Source organism: Podarcis pityusensis (genome assembly GCF_964106645.2).
Source record: "Podarcis pityusensis genome assembly, chromosome: 3".
In the NCBI taxonomy this organism is placed as follows: Eukaryota; Metazoa; Chordata; class Lepidosauria; order Squamata; family Lacertidae; genus Podarcis; species Podarcis pityusensis.
The window spans coordinates 115,697,545-115,703,693 of record NC_138026.1 but is presented as its reverse complement, the minus strand read 5'-3'; the positions used below and the strand labels follow the sequence as shown (position 1 = coordinate 115,703,693).

Below are 6,149 nucleotides of genomic sequence, written 5' to 3'. Positions count from 1 at the left end.
TTGTTGTTGTTTAGTCGTTTAGTTGTGTCTGACTCTTCGTGACCCCATGGACCAGAGCACACCAGGCACTCCTGTCTTCCACTGCCTCCCGCAGTTTGGTCAAACTCATGTTACTGGCTTCAAGAACACTGTCCAACCATCTTGTCTTCTGTCGTCCCCTTCTCCTTGTGCCCTCCATCTTTCCCAACATCACGGTCTTTTCCAGGGAGTCTTCTCTTCTCATGAGGTGGCCAAAGTATTGGACCCTCAGCTTCACGATCTGTCCTTCCAGTGATCACTCAGGGCTGATTACCTTAAGAATGGATAGGTTTGATCTTCTTGCAGTCCGTGGGACTCCAAGAGTCTCCTCCAGCACCATAATTCAAAAGCATCAATTCTTTGGCGATCAGCCTTCTTTATGGTCCAGCTCTCACTTCCATACATCACTACTGGGAAAACCATGGCTTTAACTACAAGGACCTTTGTTGGCAAGGTGATGTCTCTGCTTTTTAAGATGCCCCAAATCCCCAAGGGTTCCAACAGTTTATGTGAAAGCCAGTGTTTCATGTTGCCAGCCAGTCACAAAATACAACATTTAAACAATATGACTGAAGAATTCAGAATCAACAAATTTTATTGACCAAATTTAGTTAAGGGAACATTTACTGAATTCTGCTACTACTTTGAAAACAAATACAGAGAATTTTATATTTTGATTGCTGCATAGATCACAACTATATGCCAGCTGTCAGATACAGTCAACTGCTGTCTGAAAAGAAGTCCAATTCTGGAGGCTACATAATGCCTGCTGTCAGATGCTTGTCCCTTATGACCAAATCTTCCAGTATGAGATGTTTATGTCAAATGTCAGTTAACCAGCAAATGTTAAGAAGATTCTTCTAGATTATTCATAACAGCAATGGAGATTTCTCAGGTTTCTTTGATTCTGGTATTTCCCCCCTAATGCTGCAATATTAGCTACATCTACCTTCATTGCAAGCTGAGATTTGAGCTCCTCTAGATTTTGGGGTTGGCAAAGCCGCCCCACAATTTGCTGCTATTGAGAGCCCTGAAGTTGATTCAAGCAAATACCTATACAGAATAGGTCTTGCACAAAGACATGGAGCACATATGCTTCAAGTCTATCTTAGTATTTTTCTACTTTGTGAGTAGACAACAGACTATTGTATACATATGACACATTCCTCCATAATAACTAGAGGGCCAATCACATTCACGTGGTTTGCATTGTCCTTTGGCTTGATAGCAGTGCTTTTCATTCGTAATGGTAGAGAATCCTGTAGAAAGCAACAAATATGACAAATGATTTCTGAGTAGGCATGCTACACATTTGCCAGAAGACATGAAGCCTGGCCCATGAATGGAGATCCATACATGCATTCAGGTGATGTTTCCAATGTCCTGGTGGGTTTTGCCCCAGCTGGTCAGTCCCTGACCTCCTCTGTTTTAAGTGATGAAGATCTACAGTGGCCTGTTACTCACATTCACTTGAATGTTGGGGAGGAGGGGGAGGAGGGAATTTCATATATTTGAGGACCCTGATGGTCCTCAATCAGCAATGGTGTTAAGCAGCACCTTCTTCCACCAAGAAAACAGAAGTGAATGCTCCAGATATTGGTTTCTCTCTCTCTCTCTCTCTCTCTCTCTCTCTCTCTCTCTCTCTCTGTGTGTGTGTGTGTATGTGTGTGTGTACCTTGCAGAAATGAAGAAAGACTTTGGGTGAATTTGTATGTTCAGGGTTCCAAAGGGTTGGGCCATAATAATAATAATAATAATAATAATAATAATAATTCATACCCCACCCATCTGGCTGGGTTTCCCCAGCCACTCTGGGCAGCTTCCAACAAAGTATTAAAATACAGTGGTCTGTTAAACATTAAAAGCTTCCCAAAACAGGGCTGCCTTCAGACGTCTACTAAAGAATTTGGTCATCTTCCTGCTGTACCAGTCCTATTTATTTATTTATTTATTTATTTATTTATTATTTTTTACATGTCTCTGAATCATCTACCCCCATAAGTCCATCATTCCATGCTGTCAAGGAGCTCTCAATGAGCCATGTCATCCACAGGGCAGGCGCACACAGAGAAAGCACGGGATGCAATTAGTGTTTTATTAGCGGAAAACAACAATACAGCAGTGTCCCTGGTTCGTCGTAACTCAATGAAGGCATTGCTGAAACTAAGCTCTAGGTATGCCTTTCCCCTCTAGCTTCTCACTCTGGATCCCACCAAGCAGGTGAAGGTTGCATTGAGGGGGGTGAGCTCTTTCTCTGCACTCATCTGGCTCATTGCTTCAAGCAGTGGGTCAGAGTAGGAGGAGAGTCAGAGAGTCAGCAGGACTGAGAGAGTCTGTGTGCATGCTGTGACTCTCAGCTTCTAATCCTGTCCTGGAAGACCCTCCTTCTCCTGACCCCCCTTGACTGCTCAAGTCTCCTGCTTGTCCCCTCTGCTGACTCAGTGTCCCACCACCAGGCTCTGGGCTCTAAGATGTCATATTTGGAACCCTCCCTGGGGGGCTATTGAGAGGCAGGTTCCCAGCAATCTTTTTCATCCTGCCAGACCCTGACACATGCATATCTTACCTGGATCAGCCAGTAGAAGTATCAGGGAGAGGAACACTGAGAGACTGAAGAAAGAGTTCATGGTGGAACATTTGTTGAAAAATCTGTTGTAGGTGGAAGAGAGGAGCTGGTTTAACCCTTCATCCACATGTGGAACCCTTGAGTGAATCTTTCTCATTGGTTTGGATATCCCCCCCCTCTACCAATCTGGTTTACAATGAATGGTTGTTGAAAGAGACATACAATATATATACTTTAGATATTGTACTTATTTATACCTACAGTTTCCTGCCAACCTAGCAGTTCGAAAGCATGTCAAAATGCAATTAGATAAATAGGTAAGGTAAGGTAAGGCGGGAAGGTAAACGGCGTTTCCGTGCGCTGCTCTGGTTCGCCAGAAGCGGCTTAGTCATGCTGGCCACATGACCCGGAAGCTGTACACTGGCTCTCTTGGCCAATAAAGTGAGATGAGCGCCGCAACCCCAGAGTCAGTCACGACTGGACCTAATGGTCAGGGGTCCCTTTACCTTTATACCTACAGTTACATACCAAAGAAATGGAAAGCCTCTGTTCCTTTTGATTTAACTTCCTTCCTTGTGCTCTTCTTCAGCCTTTTAATCTCACTGTTACATGGCATCCCTCTTTGACCAAACTGTTTATATTGATCTGGAGAACCTGCCTGACTGTGGACTTCAAAACCAAAACACGGAACATGACGAAAAACTAGATAAACCCACTTTGCTTCAATAATCATTATATGAGATAAGGATCAATGTTCCTTCTTAAGAACCCTACAACCTACAACTTGGAGGTACTTAAGGAACTTGCTTAAAACATTTTTGTTTCAGCAGTGTATTCAGGCATTTAGCAGTTACATGTGTTTTATCTCATTTTAGGTACACTTGGTTATAATTATCTTTTGAAGGTTTATTATGATCTGAAGGATCTTCCAACTGGGCAGTCCCTCTGGATTGTGATCTCACATCAAAAATGAGGAATACTGCAGAGTAGGTAGAGGCAGCGTTACTAATCTCCCTTAATTTATTTCATTAATTCCTCACCGTAAGAACTCAGACCATTTTCTGTTAACGTTTCTTTTTGAATAAGTATGTTATCCTGGATTATACCGGACTGTTACAGATTTTCTTTATTTACTGTAGATATCACATCACTGACGCTCTTCATGGTTTAAAGAGTTGTTGTTGTTGTTGTTAACCTTGCAAATCTGTTGTAGTAATTAATCTTATATGTTTGGCATTTATAGAAACATTATTTCCAGAGTGTGTAATGAGGATGCATGGTTGCCTCAAGTATTCTCCATGTGTTCATTAGAATGGTTTTACATTGCTTGTTTTAATGCTTTAGCTGTAGCAATAATAATAAAAACGAGGAACCATGATGTACATCTGTATTGTTGCACTATTTCTTAAACCTATTATTATGTATATTTTTAGCAGATCAGAGCTATTCAGCGGCGTAGCGTGGGTTGTCAGCACCCGGGGCAAGGCAAGTAATTTGCACCCCCTAACCCGGGGCAAGGCAAGTAATTTGTGCCCCCTAACCTGCTGCCGCTGCCAGCTTCTTCTTGCTGCTGCCTGGTCTGGTCTGGTGTGGTTCTCTCCCGCGCTCAGCGCTGCGCTGGGCAGCCGCTGCACTGTCCCTCCCCCAGATAGTCCCTCGCTCTCTCTCCACACCGCACGCCTGGCACCCACCCCCTCCACAGTGGGCAGCGACCCAGCGGCTCGGATCGGATTCGCACAGCCAGCACTGCAGTGAGAGAGAGTGAGTGAGCCAGGTAGGGGCAGAGAGCTGCGAGTGCGAGCGCGCCCCCCCCAGATGTTGCGCCCAGTGCGGCCAGCCCCCCCTGCACCCCCCACACTACGCCACTGGAGCTATGTACAAACAATGTCATGTAGCATCTTTCCCACAGTCATTTCCAGACCCCATTTTCCATGTTTATGCCAATGACAAAAGGAATTGGAGTGATATGTACTATGGATTTATAAAAGCAGGGAAAGCAAACTTTATCCACTTCAAGTATTGCCAGCTCCCCAACTGAAAAAGGGGTGTTTCCATCCACTCACCACATCTGCATTGCAGCTGCAAAAGAAAAGACTCTCAGTCAAATAATTACAATATTGCTGTTAATTTAACGTTTTAGATCAGCATAACAGTTAACATCTGTTACAACCTATCGATAGAATCAGTTGACCCCAATTAAAATTTCTTGTAGTGGCACGACCACTGAGTGAGCCCAATTTATCTTCTATCTCTTTTTCTATAATAATTTTTATTCATTTTAAAACATATAAATTGCCATACATTCCACAAAATTTCATCTCTTATACAATCTTTTGGACTTCCATCAGCACCTCTGATGATCTCCCATTTTTATAATTTCTCCTGCATTTCTAAAATTCATATTGCATTTAAGTATCATAACTAATGTCATCCTTTTCATTCAATAATGCAATAATTCAAATTATTCCCCCTACAAAACTTCCTGCAAACCTACAGATGTAATCTGGTCATCACAATTACTTTTCAAATAGTCCATAAATTTATGCCAATCTTTTGTGAATTTCTGGTCCCGCCAGTTTTGAATTCTTCCTGTTAATCTAGTTCTGCATAGTCCATCAGTTTCATCCTCCAATCTTCTTTCGTCGGTAATTCTTCTTGCTTCCACTTTTGTGCCAATAATATTCTTGTTGCTATCATTGCATACAAAAACAGTTTACAATCATTTCTATTTATATCATCCCCTACAATGCCTAGTAAAAAAAAATAATCTTCTATCTTAGCTAGGGATGGGTCTCAACCCATAGTCTCTGTTTGTTTAATGTCCATGGTTCTCGCCATGACAGCTCAGTACATGACCAACTGTTCTGGGAACAGTATCTATAAATTTCACCACTTCTTCATGACTTGAACATGTATGTAGCCAGTCTTTGTGAGGGTAGCTGAATGCACTGACTACTACAACATTTCCTCTTTTGGATGGTTCCTTGATTTCATATACTGATTTCCACAACTCAAAAAATGCCTGAGCATTTTGATCGGGAGATCATAGCATGTCCCCATTACTAAATTTCTCTCGGTGCCCAGGAGATTTCTAGCTTGCTGGACCCAATGCTTTATTTGTGGTACAGAACAACACTGCCTCCAATACATCCTTTATAGAGAGTTTAAAATGAAAGACAACCGTGTCCTACTGTGTCTCTTCATTCTATCTATTTCAATTGTGCCTACTATATCAATGTTGTCCTCTAAGAACAAGCATTCCAGTTTGCCCATCTTGGCTCAAAGCCTTCTAGCAAAGTTTCTTGCCTCAAAGAGAAGAGTCTGTGTGGTCTCATCTGTAACTACTCCATTTGAAGATAGCTCCTCTCATCAATTTACAGATCTAGTTTTCTTAAACCATACCCCTATTTCAGGAGCCAGCTAAACCACCAAAATCAATGTCATGAAACTCTTGTTTTGTCATAAGAAAACCCCAAGAAGGATACATGTGGTCATCTAGGCAGAACCGATCTTGCACAAACACACATGACACATTGTTAAAAGAGATCTTAGTATTTCCCCCCCC

The 6,149-nt window shown here is 42.3% G+C and overlaps 1 long non-coding RNA gene across 1 annotated transcript; it reads right to left on the bottom strand.

Moving 5' to 3' along the window:
- Positions 1–588: 588 nt before the first annotated feature.
- On the bottom strand, positions 589–3,233 carry LOC308472753. The gene is made up of 3 exons (XR_013983709.1): positions 3,113–3,233; positions 2,585–2,667; positions 589–1,277 (listed from the first exon to the last, which is right to left on the bottom strand). It is a non-coding gene; the product is annotated as an uncharacterized lncRNA (long non-coding RNA).
- Positions 3,234–6,149: the final 2,916 nt, after the last annotated feature.